Raw genomic sequence first — 17,408 nt, forward strand, 5'->3', positions numbered from 1 at the left:
ACGGCCCAACGGGCGAACAACGGCACCGTCCGACATGACCCCACTCATTAGGTCCAACGGGCGACACAGTTAGCGTGGCCCCACTCGTCTGAGTTAATGATCAAAGCACTAACCCGATGCATCCACCGTTTGTGACCAGTTCTGAGGGTTTTGGGCAAGGGAGTGGGGAAAAGTGAGCAAAAGTTAAGAACGTGGGGATGAATGAGTATGGCTAAGGAACCAGGGGCACAAATGTAAAAAAATCCCTTAAAAACTATGTTAAAACTGCTTTATGTGATCTTGGAGCCAGTGCTAGTGTTATGCCTTTCTCTTTATATCTGTCATGGGAAACCATGGCCACCTATGGGACCAAGAGCCCCTTTTGGTTCGGCGGGGGGATGGGCACATTGCAAAAGAGCGGAGAACCGTAACACAACACGTCAGAGATCACACGGGCAATTTTACCCAAGTTTGGGCCGCCACAAGGCGTAAAACCCTACTCCTGCTTTGGTGGATTGATGGTGGATAATGGTGGAGATTGCGGCGCTCTTGCCCGGCAAGGTTGCTTCGGGGCGAGAGTGGCTACGCGTGTATGACTATGTGAGGGTCTGAATCCTTTCTACGGTTGCCATGGGCCTCCTTTTATAGATCAAGGGGTCACCATAGTGGAAAATCAGTCATTTACATACTGATTAGATAGCAAACAGTGCTATCATACCTAACTCTGCAGGCTGACAGAGCGCATTCAATGCACCACTCAATGTCACATCACAGCATGCCCAGTAGGCCTTCCCGGGCTGTTTTGCCAGCTTCGCGCCATCTTGCTTGACACATTTCTGGACGGGTGTCATTTGGAGGTATTTTCTGTAGGAAGTGTCTGCCATGTGGCAGGAAGCATCCACTTAGTAACTTAGGAGCTTCACACCGCACTGATTGACAACGTGCATCGCTGTGAGGTGGCGTGGTGGAGTGGTTTGACTTCGCAAGCCCCGGTAGGCCTGCCAGGACGATCTCGGAGGCTTTCTTCCAGTGTAGTCCCAACCTTGCCAAGCTCGCCTGCCTGGCAAGGGAGGTTCTTCCCTTGGTGATATTTTGCCCCTCTGGCTAGTCTTAGTCTTCCTGATCTGCACTTTGATCCATCAAACATATGATCTCATGTGCTTGGTCTGATCTTGGATTCTGTAATCTTGTCCTTGGGCATAAGCACAGTCTGGGCAATGGACCCCATGGTTTGTTGCACCGACAGGAGCCCCCGGGCTTGGCCCAAACACGCTGTCGGGCGCCATCGGGGTGGGCCCTAACCAGTGCACAGGCAGGAGCATACGTGTGTGAAAGTGCAACTTTCCCTGGGTGGTTTTGGTAATTCCTAACAACATATAGCTCATTGAGCTAATGATATATCAAGATAAATATTTCAGGAAAGCTCAATGATTGGCATGTCATGGATTAGAAATGTGGACCCCTCAAAATGCTAAGGACAAAAGATTGGCTCAAGCTCTAAAGCTCAAGACTCTACATTTTACTTTTAGTGATCCAAGATCACATTGAGTCCATAGGAAAAGCTAATACTATTAAAACGAGATGAGGTGTTGCTTAATGGGTTGCTTGCCCAAAATGCTTAGTGATATGCTCCAAAAATCCTCAACTACTTTATCATATCCACATATGTCCCAAACCAATAGTCAAACTCGGCCCCACCAAAATTTTCTATCCGGCGCCACCGAGTTCATTTGACATAGCCACTGCCACAAACCCTAGTCACTTCGGTCTTACCGATAGGGATATTGGTCTCACCGAGATGGGATTGCAAACTCTCTGTTTCCCTTTGTAACGTTTCGGTCCAACCGAGATGAGCGATCGGTCCCACCAAGTTCGCGATGCAAACTCTCTGTTTCCCCTTCGTAACGTTTTGGTCTCACTGAGATGAGTGAATCGGTCCCACCAAGTTTGCCTGACCAGCTCTCTGGTTAGCTTATTACCAAAATCGGTCCCACAGATTTTGTAATCGGTCTCACCGAGATTATGTTATGCCCTAACCCTAATAAATCGGTCACACCGAGTTGACATGTCAGGCCCACCAAAAATCCTAACGTTCACATTTTGAACTAAATCGGTCCGACCGAGTTTCATTATTCGGTCCCACCGAGTTTGGTGATTTGTGTGTAACGGTTAGATTTTGTGTGGAGGCTATATATACCCCCCACCAACTCTTCATTAAGGGAGAGAGCCATCAGAATGTGCCTACACTTTCAACATACATTTTCTGAGAGAGAACCACCTACTCATGTGTTGAGACCAAGATATTCCATTCCAAACATATGAATGTTGATCTCTAGCCCTCCCCAAGTTGCTTTCCACTCAAATCATCTTTCCACCAAATCCAAATCTATGAGAGAGAGTTGAGTGTTGGGGAGACTATCATTTGAAGCACAAGAGCAAGGAGTTCATCATCAACACACCGTCCATTACCTTTTGGAGAGTGGTGTCTCCTAGATTGGTTAGGTGTCACTTGGGAGCCTCCGACAAGATTGTGGAGTTGAACCAAGGAGTTTGTACGAGCAAGGAGATCGCCTACTTCATGAAGATCTACCCTAGCGAGGCAAATCCTTCATGGGCGATGGCCATGGTCGGATAGACAAGGTTGCTTCTTCATGGACCCTTCATGGGCGGAGCCCTCCGTGGACTCGCGCAACCGCTAACCTTCATGGGTTGAAGTCTCCATCAACGTGGATGTATGATAGCACCACCTATGGGAACCACGCCAAAAATCTCCGTGTCTACATTGCGTTTGCTCCCTCCAAACTCCTCCCTTTACCTTCATGTGCAATGTTTTACATTCCGCTGCTATACTCTTAGACTTGCATGTGTAGGTTGTTTGCTTGACTAGTGCTAAGTTGCTAAAATCTGCCAAGACTTAAAATTGGGAAAAGGCTAGATTTTTATTTGGTCAAGTAGTCTAATCACCCCCATCTAGACATACTTTCGATCCTACAAGTGGTATCAGAGCTTTGGTCTCCATTTGCCTTGATTTCCATAGCGGTTGTTGATCACAGCCTTGGTTTCACAACCTAGGAGAGTATGGCGTCTAGTGAGGGAAATTACCACCGTAGAGGTCCTTACTTTGATGGTACTAATTTTGCTAGTTGGAAGCATAAGATGAATGTGACGCCCCCAATTTGACCGCACACTAATCATACACGCAAATGTGTATGATCAAGATCAGGGACTCATGGGAAGATATCACAACATAACTCTAGACACAAATTGAAATAATACAAGCTTTATATTACAAGCCAGGGGCCTCGAATGCTCGAATACAAATGCTCTAAGACACAAGAGCCAGCGGAAGCAACAATATCTGAGTACAGACATAAGTTAAACAAGTTTGCCTTAACAAGGCTAGCACAAAAGTAGCAACGATCGAAAAGGCAAGGCCTCCTGCCTGGGACCTCCTAACTACTCCTCGAAGTTGAACTCCACGTCGAATCATCATCGGAATCCTATGGCTCCTGGACTCCATCATATGATCGCAATAACCGGGAAAAGGGGAAAAAGAAGTAGCAAAGCAACTGTGAGTACTCATCCAAAGTACTCGCAATCAAGGATCTACACTACATATGCAATCGTATCAATGAAAAGGGTAGTATTTGTGGACTGAACTACAGAGTGCCAGAATAAGAGGGGGATAGCTAGTCCTATCGAAGACTATGCTTCTGGCAGCCTCCATCTTGAAGAAGTAGAAGAGAGTAGATGGTAAGTTAACCAAGCATCATCGTATAGCATAATCCTACCCGGCGATCCTCTCCTCGTTGCCCTGTTAGAGAGCGATCACCGGGTTATATCTGGCACTTGAAAGGGTGTGTTTTATTAAGTATCCGGTTCTAGTTGTCATAAGGTCAAGGTACAACTCCGGGTCGTCCTTTTACCGAGGGACATGGCTATTCGAATAGATAAACTTCCCTGCAGGGGTGCACCACATTTCCCAACACGCTCGATCTCCTTTGGCCGGACACAATTTTTTGGGTCATGCCCGGCCTCGGAAGATCAACACATCATAGCTCCACCTAGGCACTACAGAGAGGTCATCATGCCGATCTAAATCCTATGGCGCAGGGGTCTGGGCCGATCGCCCATTGCACACCTGCACGTTGTGTGGGCAGCCGGAACCAGGCCCATTCTCCCTAATACAAGAGTAGACATTCCAGCCAAATCCGGCGTGCACCGCTCAGTCGCTGACGTCAAGAAGGCTTCAGCTGATACCACGACGTCGAGTGCCCATAACTGTTCCCGTGTAGTTGGTTAGTGCGTATAGGCCAGTGGCCAGACTCAGATCAAATACCTAGATCTCGTTAAGCGTGTTAATTGAATTAACCACAGATGCCGACCAGGTCCAGGCGCACCTCTCACCTAGGTGGTCTCCACCTACCCTGTCGCTCTGCCACTAGTAACTGTCAGGGGCCGTCGGGAACCTAGGCCCACCACTACCTGGATGGAACAACCTGCCCCTTCCGCCCCCCACGTCGGAATCACTTGTGGGTACTCTACAAGCCGACCCGACTTTAGTCACCACAAGTATCACATATCATGTATATAAGTATATACCCGTGATCACCTCCCAAGTGATCACGGCCCGCTAGTATAGCATGGCAGACGGACAAGAATATAGGGGCACTGATGGGATACTAGCGTCCTATACTAAGCATTTAGGATTGCAGGTAAAGGTAACAACAATAGTAGCAAGGACATGCTATGCATCAGAATAGGATTAACGGAAAGCAGTAACATGCTACACTACTCCAATGCAAGCAGTAGAGAGAAGAACAGGTGATATATGGTGATCAAGGGGGGGGGGGCTTGCCTGGTTGCTCTGGCAAGTAGGGGTCGTCAACAACGTAGTCGTAATGGGTAGCAGCGGCGGCAGTCTCGGTGTCTAACGAGAGAAGAGGGGGAAGAAACAATAAATATAATGCAAACATAAGCATGACGATGTATGACATGATAAAGTGCGATGCTAGGTGTGCCCTAACGCGGTATGAGGCGATACCGGCGAAGGGCCGGGGGAACATCTGGGAAAGTATTCCCGGTGTTTCGTGTTTTCAGACAGATGAACTAGAGGGGGAAAGTTGCGTGTTCGCTATGCTAGTGATGTGTGCCAGACGAACGGGCTACGTATCTGGATTCGTCTCGATGTTCTAAGCAAATTTCATGTACAAAACAATTTCATCCGAGTTATGGTTTATTTTATATTATTTTCCAAAGTTTTAATAATATTCTGAAATTATTATCAATTCGAAATTAAATAGCTAATTGCTAGGTGCACCCAACTCTGCGTACATAATAGTGTACCAGAGGTTGACAGGTGGGCCATGGGGTCCCTGTTGACGAGTCAACGTTTGACTGGTCAACAGGGGGTGGGCCCCCCTGTCATTGACTGTTACACTAACTAACTAGTTAATTTAGTATAACTAGGTTATTGGGCCAATAGATTTTAATTAGTTTTATTAAACCTAATTAATTAAGTTAATTAATTTAATTGATTAATTAATTTATATTTTTATTATTTATTTATTTTCAATTCTTTTTTTATATCTTTTTTAAAAGAACGTTCTGGGTTGGGGCCCTCCTGTTATTGGCCCTAGGGGGCATTAGAGGGTTCGGGCGCTAGTGGGCGCAGGGCGCGACAGAGCGATGCAGCGGAGCCGTGGCCGGAGCGGCGTGAGCCCGGTGCAGGGCGAGGTCAAAGCCGGCGGTGGGGCACCGGCGGGAGAGGGGTCGCGCTAGGCGAGGCGAGCGGGGCAGCAGGCGCGACAGTGGGTTCGCGGGGGCGCTGCTGAAGGAAACACGAGGTGGACGCGGGGAGCGACGAGCCGGCGGTCACAGGGTAGGGGCATGGCGCGGTCGGCGTAGACGACGGAGGCAGGGGGCTGCGGTGGCGCAGGAGGGCGGCACGGTCGAGGGTGGCAGCGACGAGCATGAGCGGAGGCGGTTGCGAGCGTGCGGGCCAGCGAGGCCGCAGCAGCCGGCGCTGTGCGGCGGAGGAGCGGCGGGCCGCTGCGGTGAGCGCACGGTGGCGGGGTCGGCGCAAACAGCAGCAGCAGCAGGCAAAGGAGTGAGCAGGGCATGTGCGGGCGTGACGCGGCGGGAAGCGCGCGGGAGCATGGCGGATGCGGCGGTGAGCGCGGCTGAGTGCACTCGGGGCGCTCGGGTGCGGGACGGAGGTGCGCGGGCGTGCGCATCGGGCGTGGCCGGGAGCAGAGGGGGAGAGGGGAGGCATAACCGGCGCGGCAGCTCACAGCGTAGCTATAGGGGGTGGCAGTGGAGGTCGAGGAGGAGGACGGGGATGCGTCGCCAGCAAGGAGGAGAGGTCGAGGCGGCGGCGTTCGGTGACGACGTCGGCGAGGCAGAGGCCACGGGCGGGCGACGTGCGAGGGAGGAGGGGCGAGGAGGAGGTTCCGTGACGGGGCGGGGCGGCGTCGGGACGGGCGCCGACGTCCGGGGCGCGGGGCGCGGTCGTTGGGGTGGATCCCCGGTCCAGATCGGGGGGAGTGGGTGGAGCGAGAGGGATCGTGGGGGTACGGGTTTAGGATTTCGGGGGTGGGGGCATGCGGGGTTAAGGGGGCAGGGTAGGCTCGCCTGTTGGCCGACTGGGCCGGCCTGTCGGGTCAGTTGGCCCGGGGGGTTCTTTTTCCTTTCTTATTTTATTTCTTTTCTATTTTAGGTTAGTTTCCTTTTAATTTTGATTTAGCAAAATACCAAAATAGCACCTAATTTGATGTTACCAAATATGCCACTGCCACATTAACTAGCTACCTAAACTAAAATAGTTTCGTAATTATTTATTCTTTAAAATTATTTAAAAATAGTTTTCGCTACTGTTTTAATCCTTATAGTTCATTTGAGCACTTTATAAAAGCTTGGTTTCTCCACCATAATTACTGACGATTTATTTGACACAATCCGAACATTTTAGTTTTAATTTTTGAAAACTTTTGTTGTTTGCCTTTAACTCAAATTTGAATTTGAATCATTTTGAACTAACGCGAGATTCACAACAATATCCGCGGTGACGTGGCATCATTAATAGGGAGTTATTGTAGCTTAAATATCCGTGCGTCACAATTCTCCTCCACTAAAATAAATCTCGTCCCGAGATTTAAGAGGCGGAGTAAAGGGGAAAGACTAGGTTATGAGATTCTAACGATTCTTCTCGGTCTTGGTTTCTCTTCTCGAAGAGGTACATCCACTACGTTTGATGTCTTCATTTCTCTGCTTCAGGTCATCATGATGAAGTCGACATCCTTTCTTCGGGAACTCCATCGTACTTATGAAAGAATAAATGGTGGGTATTCCGGGAGGACGGACCTTACAAGGTTGGCTATCTGACATATAACGTCGGGGAAGGTGGGGGAAAGTAACTCTCGAATTGAAACCTTAGAAAATATCGAGAGCAAAGTAAGAAGGTATCATGAGAAGTTTCGAGCAACAGGCAATCATTCGATGCGTGAAATAGAGTGTGAAAGGGGTTCGGGGAAACGAAAAATAATATTGTATCTGATACCAGAATATAACTCTATGAGGGTGGCTCGTGAATTATATATGAAGCCAAGTGTGGGGAATAACCATTAGAAACAGGGTTGTACCAGAGAGTCAGGTTTCAATCATGTGGAACTGTGGGTTATGGGCCCACCGTGTGGGCTAAAAGTAGGAAGGGCGGAGACGTCTTGCGTGATCATGCAAGCAAGGCATGTCAGGGGGTAGCCTGTCGATTATGTCGGCAACAACATCGGTATCAAGGGCGAGGGGCGAAGAGAACCATTTTCCTTCTCGTTGAATGAGGCGGACCAATAGGCAAAGTTCTCGTCCATCGATGGCTACGAGAATGTCATCAACAATAGTAACAGGGTCTTTCTAACAGAATTGTACACCGAGATGTTTACATAAGCAGGAGAATATTACTACTTAAATCTTATAGATCACAAGCAACGTTAAACCAACCAATGAAAAGGAAGATACGATTATCAGATTAAACAGAACAACGGAAAGGAAAATGTATTTAAACACATATTTCAAGGGTATATCCTTCCCAAGGACAAGTGTCGGGGGTTGGGTGCAACATATGCCAAAGGATGGCTTATCATGGTGGGGGCGAGTAGAACGTCGCCGGTGCCTGGAAATGGGATAAGGCGAAGGCATGCACGCCGGCGAATCTTACCTAGCTTCGGGGCTCTCCGGGGAGATAATACCCCTACTGCTGCTCTACGGGGTCTCCACATGATCACTATGGCAAAGTGTTTACACGGTTGCTCCTCGAGCTGTTTCCTGGAGGTAGGAGAAGGCAAGGCTAGCTCTCTCCTTCCTATATGACCTGGTCTAGTGCTAATGGATTCCAACCCTTTGCATGGATGCCCTGGGGGGTTTATATAGGCCTACCCCCCAGGGGTACAATGGTAATCCGGCTGGGGGCGGGCCCAGCCGTCAATCTCTCTGGCCGTCGTCTTATCCGCCGACTCCTGGGGCCCGCCGACTGGCTTGGTACGGAGCCGACAGGCCGCATCCGCCGCGGGCAGGTCTTGCCGGCTGTAGATTATTGTAGTCATGCCTCTAATGATGCGGGCTCGGTCATGAGGTCGTGGCGATAGCTCCGCCGTCTGGCAGGCGATCACTCTGGCCACTCCCTGTCGCGTCTGATTAATGGCGTGTGGGGCCTGTGGGGAGGGGCCGGCCGACTCCCATCCGGGCCGACTGGTGGCGCTCTCGCCGTCTTTCGTACGCCCGCCAACTGGTGGGACCCATCATCCCTGGGTCGTACCGGCAGGCCGTCATGGGCACAGGACTCCGCCCTCTGGGGCTGACGTCGGGGTCGGCATGGAAATAGTACCGCGCCACGCGGAGATCTCTGCGGGTACGGCATACTGTAGCCATGCCTGCCCTTGGAAAAGGGGTGGGAGTGGACCTTACTATGGCCACTCCCCGTCCCATCCCTCTTTATGAGGGCATGGGGGTTTTTGGCGTCGCGGGCCGACTCCCCAAGGCCGGCTTCTCTGGAAGTCGCCAGTCAGGAGTCGGCTTATCCTGAAGTCGTCCCTAGGACTCGGCCGCGAGTGGGCAGTCGGCCGCCTCGCCGTCGACTCTCAGAAGGCGGCTCTTCGTCCTGGGGTCTCGAGGGGCGCAGTCCGCGTCAATGTCTTGAAAGGTTCGGGGCCTGGGTTAGCCTACCAGTGGCCCATTACTCCGACAGTAGTCCCCAAAGCTGGTGAGGATCCGAGGGCGACATGTCAAGGAGTCTCAATAGTTTCTTCTTTCCGACGGTTGGATCTGGGCCTCGCTAGCCGTCTTCTTGTCAAGCCGACTAGTTGGAGTCCGACTTTCTTAAGGCCGACTTGCCCTAAAAAAGTTTGAACATCGCGGCGGAGTCCACGCGGCGTGCCTGGTAAGCCTCCGGGTTGCCGCCCGTGGTGGACCCGTCACGAGGCGCCACGTGGCTAAGCTAGTCTACTCACCCACGCACGCGACGGGACAGGCCTACAGGCGGGGCCCGGCACTACCGTGCCTCGGCATGCAAACGGATCTGTTGTGGCCGTGCGGACGGTTGGGGTTCCCGCGCGGTTATTGCACGTGGTAACTTCGTGTGGTAAATCGTGGGGGTCGTGGGGTCTTGGGCGTAGTTAATCCCACGACCGCCCCCTCGGCTTCTCAGCCCACGAGCCTACAAGTAGGCGGGGGGAGGGGGCGGCGAAGCACGCGCGCCCATTCTCCCTACTCCCTTTCGCTCCTTCTCGCTTCCTCTTCCTCTCGCCACTGCTGCTCCGAACCACGCCGCGCCCGCAACGATGAGCTCTTCCTCCGCCACCGCGCCTCTTGTTGTACGCTTCGGAGTGTGGGACAGCTCCGAGGTTGATGACGACGACGTCGAGATCCTCCGCAAAACACAGCGGCTGCCCAGAAGGGGCTTAGTGCGGGTCCGCCTCGCGCCGGAGGGGGAAATATCGCCGGCGCCGGAGGAGGGCGAGCGGGTCATATTCTGCTCGCACCTTATGTGCGGCCTGGGGCTGCCGGCGAGCGGCTTATTCTGCTCCTTCTTGGAGTTCCACGGGCTCCAGCCGCACCACCTTACTCCGAACACGGTGGTGCTGCTGGCTGCCTTCGCCACCCTGTGCGAAGGCTTCCTCTGCGTTCTCCCCACCATCGAGCTCTGGGGTGAGTTCTTCCAGTCCAAGCTCGGCACACACGTCGCCGGCGTGCCGGCCCAGTGCGGTGCATTTATCGCGATGCAGAGATCAGTGGCCTACAATCCGTTTCCCACCATCGCACTGATTAAGTCGGTGAAGATGTGGCAGCGGTCCTATTTTTATGTGAAGAACGTCGCCCCAGAAGGCGACTGGGTTAACCTGCCGGCTTACGAAGCCGGCGCGCCGGCTGGAAGGCTCCCCAGTTGGTCACACCGAGCCAAGACCCTGTCTCCCACTGGGGCCGCCGCCGTCGCGCGACTCCGAGTGCTGACACAGTCGGAAGGCTTGACCGGTGCCGACTTGCTAGCCGCCTTCATGGCGCGTCGAGTCCTCGTACTCCAAAGCCGACCTCACCTGATCTGCCAGATGAGCGGTCATCGGGACCCGAGTCAGATGTGCTCCATGGACATGCCTCATGCGGAGGTGGCGAACACGGTGAACTACATCGCGAACTGCGGTCTCTCGGTGGACTGGCGGTTCGGCAAGGAGCCGTATTCGCGCACCAACCCCCTGCCTATTGTCAGTCGTCTTCCTTCTTCTTTTGTTTCTTTTGTTGCCGAGTCCGACTTGTCAAGTCTGACCGTTTTTGTTTTGAATCAGAACCCTCTCGTCCCTCCTTCGGCCGGCACCGCGGGGCCGGCTCATCAATTTGTCCCCGATCGGGCGGAGAGCGACGTCGACGATCCTGACTTGGGGGCGGCGGCCATGGAGGCCGACACCGAGAGAGGAGGAGGAGAAGCAGGCGGCTCCAGGCCTTCGGCCACCTTCGCCGACTGGCCTGACAACGAGGCCGAGGGAGAAGTCGCCCCGCGCCACCAGCCAAAGGCTGGCCAGCCAAGCGCGAGTTCCTCCACCGGCTTGGACGCTCAAGGCTGCGCGAAGAAGCGCTGGGCCGGGCCGAGTACGCTTGGTGGCCGAGCGAAGAAGTTCAAGGGAGCGGCCGCCGTGACCAAGAGGGAAGAGGCGGCCGCGAAAGCCACCGCTGGTCTCTGCGTAAGCGCCTCCGTCCCTTATCTTTATTTTCTCTTTGTTGATCTTGTCTGAGCCTTTCATATGCTTCCCTCGCTTCAGGGCTCCCCTCACTCTTGAGAGGGTTGCCGCCACCTCCGTTATGGGGTCGGCGGAGACGTCTGCCACTACTTGGCGGATTGACCCCGCCGCCGACCTTCGGGAGGCGACGGAGCGGAACGCGCAGGAGAAGCGCGAGGAGGAAGAGGCCGCCCGCCGGGAGAAAGCGGAGGCCGAGAAGGCGGAGGCCTCCGCCCTAAAAAAGCTGGAGGCGGCCGAGGCCGCCGCTGCGGCAAAGCGGCAGGCTAAGGAAGTCGCGCCCCGGCGGTCGGCCGTGTTCGTCACCCCCCTGAACTCTGCGCCGCCACGGCCGGAGTTCACGGGGCAGTCAGGGGAAGCTGGCGGCGAGTTCCCGATCATGGAGAGAGGCGGCGGCGACACCTCCATGCCGGACGCGGTCGTGCCGCCACCGCCGCCCCCGCCGCCGTCTAGGAGCGCGCAAGGCAAATAGCCGGTGGACCCGCCCTTGCCGCCGACTGAAGACGAGGCCGTGGCAAGGCTACTCCTTCAAGTCGGCTTGCCAACGCGCCGCCGTCTTGAGAAGGCGACTTCTGCGCCACGCCCCTTGGAGACCGGCACCGCCAGCTCGACGATTCCAGACGCCAAAGCGACGAGCGCCGCTCCCATTGGGTGGGTGCGAAAGGGTGGTACTGGCCCGCCGAACCAGGCGCTTCTGGATGTCCAAAAGAAGCTGCGAGCTGAGAGCGCCATCCAAAACTGCACCAAGGCGCACCTGGCGTCGTGGGCAGCCATCCGGGTATGCTTTCTCCTTTGTCCCTGTTTTCTTGTTCCTCTCTATGGGGGCGCGCCAGCGCACCCACTGGGTGTAGTCCCCGAGTTTCGGGCAGGCTGCTGAGCAGGCGGCCCGGAACTCCAATTGTGGAGTTCCGGGTACTAACTTTTGTCTGAAATACTTGTTGCAGGACTATCACAACCTCCGTGTCACCGTCTTCAACCGCAACATTGAAGAGCTGGGCAAGCGGACCGCCAACTTGTCAGAGAGCCGGAGTGAGTCCTTTTTCTATTTTGCGGGGGCGCGCTGGCGCACCCGCGGGCTGTAGTCCCCGAGATTCGGGCCGACTACTGAGCAGTCGGGCCGGATCTCCCCGGCGACCTTCTATGTTGATGACTTAATGCCTTCTTTCTTCTTTCTCTTCAAAGGCCAACTCCATTCTTCAACAGCAGCTGAGGGAAGCCAACTCTGCGTTGCGCGCCAAGGGGGAGGAGTGCAGCAAGCTCGCCGCAGAGCGCGATCTGCTGGCCGCACAATTGGCAGAGCATAACGAGCTGCTTAAGAAGACGCGGAAGGAGGCGGAAGAGGCAGAGGCCGCCCTCCTGGCTGAGTTCGCGAGCGAGTGCTCCTCCTGGACTGACAAGGAGGCAATGCTGGCCTCCGGCTTCCACGAGATCGAGGACCTCGTCGACGGTAAGCTTCTTTGCTTTCCTTCTTCGAGCTGCCGACTATAGGTCGAGCCGACTCCTGGTTTTTAACTTGTTCTTCATTCTTTCCGTCTTGGCAGACTTCTTCTCCGGCCACTCGCAGGCCGCCATTCAAGCTATCGAGGCTGACCGCGAGGAGCGGAGGGTGGATGGCGCGGAGATCGCCGCTGATGCCCCTCGGACCCTTGACGAGCATATTCTGAGCATTGGGGCTCGTCTGCAGCCGGCCCACCAGATGCTGTGCCGGCTTCAACATGCCGGTGCCCAAGCGATCGCCGCCCTGTGTCCAGACGTGCAGGCTCCGTGCACCCCCCCAGTCGGACTGCCGACTGGCTGGAGGTCACGGCTGGCCGTCTTGAGGCCTGGAAGGGTTCCTCGGCCCGGGCCGGAGTGCGCCGAGCCTTAGAATTCGTCAAGGCATGGTATCCGGGGCTGGACCTAGACCGGCTGGCAACACTCCGGTCAGAGGCCCAGCCGGAGCTGGCAGCTGAGGAAGACGCCCTTGTCAAGCGTGCGGCGGCGATCGCCGAGTACACCGACACCAGCATCTTTGTTCCCGAGCAGGCTGAAGACGGCGGGGAGGTACCGCCGGAGTGGTTTGGGCTGAACCTAGACTATGGCGAGGACTAGGCAGAGGTGATCGGCTCCAGCGTCGAGGAGGAAGACGAGGCGGAGGACGGAAGCGAGACGGAGGCACCGGAAGACAGAGCGGAGGGCCAGCCTCAGCTCGACCGCGCCTCCAGCAACGAGTCGTGCCCGCCCGAGCCGACTGCCGCCGGAGGTGATCAAGCCGAGACCGCCCCGCCGGCCGCCCCAACATCCAACACCGCCGTCTCCTTCGATCCTCCGAACCCGTCTGCCGCCTCCTAGGCTGCCACCTTATCTGTTTTAGTAGTCTTTGAAGAACTTGTTAATTCGCACAATTCCACCCGCGGGGTGTATTTTGAAATTCTGCTCAAAGATTCGGCCAAGGGCCTTTGTTATGTAAATATTCATCTGACTTCTATCTTTTCTTGCTCATTGCTCTTTTGGCTTTTTCCTTTGCCGCCTTCCCTCAGTTGTCGTCTTTGTCAGTCGAACAGCCGCTCTGCGGACTGCTGCTGGATCAAATTCTTGGTCACTTTGGGAAGGCAAGTACTTAGCCATTTTTAGAGTTGTTTAATAAGTCGGATAGAAGGCGGCAGGCCGACTGTTTCAAGAGTCGGTTTGCGAAAAAAGAGGCTGGAAGCCGGCCTTAAGCTATGTTTATGCTTTGAGTGCTTAGCCATTTTTCATGTGGACGCCCATTCTTCCTTACTCCTGCCCACCAGACAGTCTCTCTGCGAGCTGCGGCTTCTGGCAGGAGACGGCTTAGACGCCACACACTACTTGTCCGGCTGCAGGAAGCACTTCATAGCACAGAACGGCAAGTCCCCGGGCCGACTAGTCGAACCCGGTGCAAAGCAGCATAACAAAGAGTAATATACTCGAAGGCATATTTCCTATCATATAGATAAAAGAGGGCAGTCCCCGAGCTCTTCTTGGGGGGCCCGAAGTCTTGGTACTTTTAATACAAAAGGTAGCGTGATACATACTACGTTTAACTGTAAAATTTTCGGAGGAGATTTGCATTCCATGGCTGCTCTGTCTTTTTGCAGGAGTCGTCCCTCTTGCGTGCTCGGGGCTTCTGAGCGTCGATCAGGTAGTAGGAGTCGTTTCCCAGCACTTTGCTGATGATGAAGGGGCCTTCCCAAGGCGCCGACAGCTTGTGATGGCCGGCTGTTCGCTGGATCAGTCGGAGCACAAGGTCGCCCTCTTGGAAAGATCTTGGCCTGACCTTCCTGTTGTAGTATCTGCGCAGGCTCTGCTGGTAGATGCTGGACCGGCTGAGTGCCAGCAACCGGCCCTCTTCTAGCAGATCGACGTCGTCTTGTCGTGCTTCTTTTGCTTCTTCCTCGGTGTACATGGTGACTCGCGGGGAATCGAACTCTATGTCCGTTGGGATGACGGCTTCAGCACCGTAGATGAGGAAGAAAGGCGTGAAGCCGGTTGACTTGTTTGGAGTCGTGCGCAGACTCCAGAGGACGGCTGGCAACTTGTCGAGCCAGCAGCCAGCCGAGCGCTACAAAGGCTCGACCAGTCGGGGCTTGATGCCGGACAGGATGAGGCCGTTTGCTCGCTCCACCTGGTCGTTTGACTGTGGATGGGGACGGACGCTAGGTCCAGTCGGATGCCCTGTGTCGCACAGAAACAGGCCAAGGCGCCTTTGGCAAAATTCGTGCCGTTGTCGGTGATGATGCTGTGTGGTATGCCGTACCGAATTGTGATGTCGGAGATGAAAGTCACGGCAGTCGGACCATTCAGTTTCTTGATTGGCTTCGCTTCTATCCACTTGGTGAACTTGTCCACCGCGACAAGTAAGTGTGTTAAGCCACCTCGTGCCGTCTTGAATGGTTCCACCATGTCTACGCCCCAAACTGCGAAAGGCCAGGCAATGGGGATGGTCTTGAGTGCAGAAGCCGGCTGATGCGGCTTGGAGCGGAACTTCTGGCACCCTTTGCCTTTTTGGACCAATTCCTTGGCCTCTTCTAAGGCCGTTGGCCAAAAGAAACCGTGTCAGAAAGCTTTGGCGACGAGTGCTCTTGAAGCCGCGTGGTGGCCGCACTCGCCTTGATGGATGTCTTTGAGAATTGCTTGGCCTTGCTCTAGCTCTACCCAGCGCTGGTAGACACCAGTGACGCTGCGCCTGACCAGCTCTCTGTTGACTATGGTGTAGGCTGCCGCTCGGCGTTGTACTTGCCGAGCTAAGGTCTCATCAGTCGGCAACTCTTTGCTCACCAGGAATTTGAGGATGGGCTGGGCCCATGAGGGTGTTGCTATTTCTTCGACTGCCAGAACTGCGACTTGGACGAGGGCGGCTGGGCTGGGAGGCGGCGGGCTGGAGACAGCAACCGCTTGCGGAATTAATGAAGTCCCCGGGCCGACTGGCGCAGCCCTTGGGCCGAGTTCTAGAGTCTTCGGGCCGGCCGCCGCAGTCCCCGGGCCGGGTTCTGCAGTCCCTGGGCTGGCTTCGACTGTGGTGGCTTTGGAGCCATCTGCCAAAATCCTCGTACCGTCTGTCGGGGCTCTTTACTCGGATCCGACTTCTACGAGAGGAGCCGGCACAAAGATGGAGTCTGATTCTGGTGAAGGCTTGACAGACGGCTTGAGGAGGCGTTGAAGGGCGACGCCGGATGGTATTGCTTGTCGGGTAGAGCCGATTCGTGCCAGGGCGTCTGCTTGGTCGTTGTCGTTTCTTGGCACATGGAGGAACTCGCACGCCTCGAAATATCCACTGAGTTGCTGCATGAGGAAACGGTAACTCGCCATGTTTGCATCTTTGGCGTCCCAGTCGCCAGATGACTGCTGGACCACTAAGTCCGAGTTGCCATAACACAGGATCCGGTGAATGCCAAGTTCTTTGGCAAGCCGGAGCCCGTGAATGAGCGCCACGTATTCGGCGACATTGTTGGAGGCAGCAAAGTAGATTTGCAGTGCATATTTGAGCTTGTCGCCTTTAGGAGAAGTGAGGACAACGCCGGCTCCCAAGCCAGTGCGCATCTTGGAGCCGTCGAAATGCATCCGCCAATGGGTGGAGTCGGGCGCTGGAGGTAGGTACTGGGTCTCGGCCTAGTCAACGAGGAAGTCGGCCCGTGCTTGTGACTTGATGGCGGTGTGGGGCTGGTAGTGGATGGTGTAGGGAGCTAGCTCTATGGCCCATTTGGCCACTCGGCCAGAAGCATCTCGGCTTCCGATGATCTCGGCAAGTGGGGCCGTGCAGACCATAGTGATTGGATGCTCTTGAAAGTAAGGCTTCAATTTCTTGGCGGCCAAGTGCACGCCATAGCACATCTTGTGGTAGTGGGGGTAGTTCTGCTTGGAGGTCGACAGCACTTCGCTTGGGTAATATACCGGTCTCTGGACAGGTAGTGCCTTACCTTCCTCCTTGCGTTCCACTACAATGACCGTGCTGACTACCCGGCTGGTGGCGGGGATGTACAGGAGCATAGGCTCCTTAGGAGTCGGAGCCGCCAGAACGGGTGGAGTAGTCAACATCTTCTTTAACTCGAGAAAAGCTTCGTCCGCCTTGTGGTTCCACTCGAAAAAAGTGGTCTTCTTCATGAGCTGGTATAAGGGGAGAGCTTTCTCGCCCAGCCGACTGATGAATCGGCTGATGGACGCCAAGCAGCCAGTGAACTTTTGCACATCCAGCAGTCGGCTGGGTACCTCCATCCTCTCAATGGCCTTGATCTTTACAGGGTTGCACTCTATGCCGCGTTCAGAGACCAGGAAACCAAGGAGTTGGCCGGCTGGTACTCCGAAGACACACTTCTCAGGGTTGAGCTTGATGTGGAATAGGCGCAGGTTCTCAAATGTCTCCTTGAGGTCTTCCAGCAGTGTTCCACACTTTTCCGTCTTCACCACCACATCGTCCACGTAGACGTGGGCATTTCTGCCGAGTTGCTTGACGAGGCACTTCTGCATGCAACGCTGAAAGGTGGCGCCGGCATTCCTCAAGCCGAACGTCATGGTGAGGTAGCAGAAGGCTCCAAACGGTGTGATGAAGGCGGTCTTCAGTCTGTCAGCCGGGTTTAGCTTGATCTGGTGATATCCTGAATATGCATCCAAGAAGCTCAACAGCTCGCATCCGGCTGTGGAGTCTATCACCTGATC

The sequence above is a fragment of the Triticum urartu genome, chromosome 6A (assembly GCF_056163025.1).
Source record: "Triticum urartu cultivar PI428250 chromosome 6A, HENAU_Tu73, whole genome shotgun sequence".
Lineage (NCBI taxonomy): Eukaryota > Viridiplantae > Streptophyta > Magnoliopsida > Poales > Poaceae > Triticum > Triticum urartu.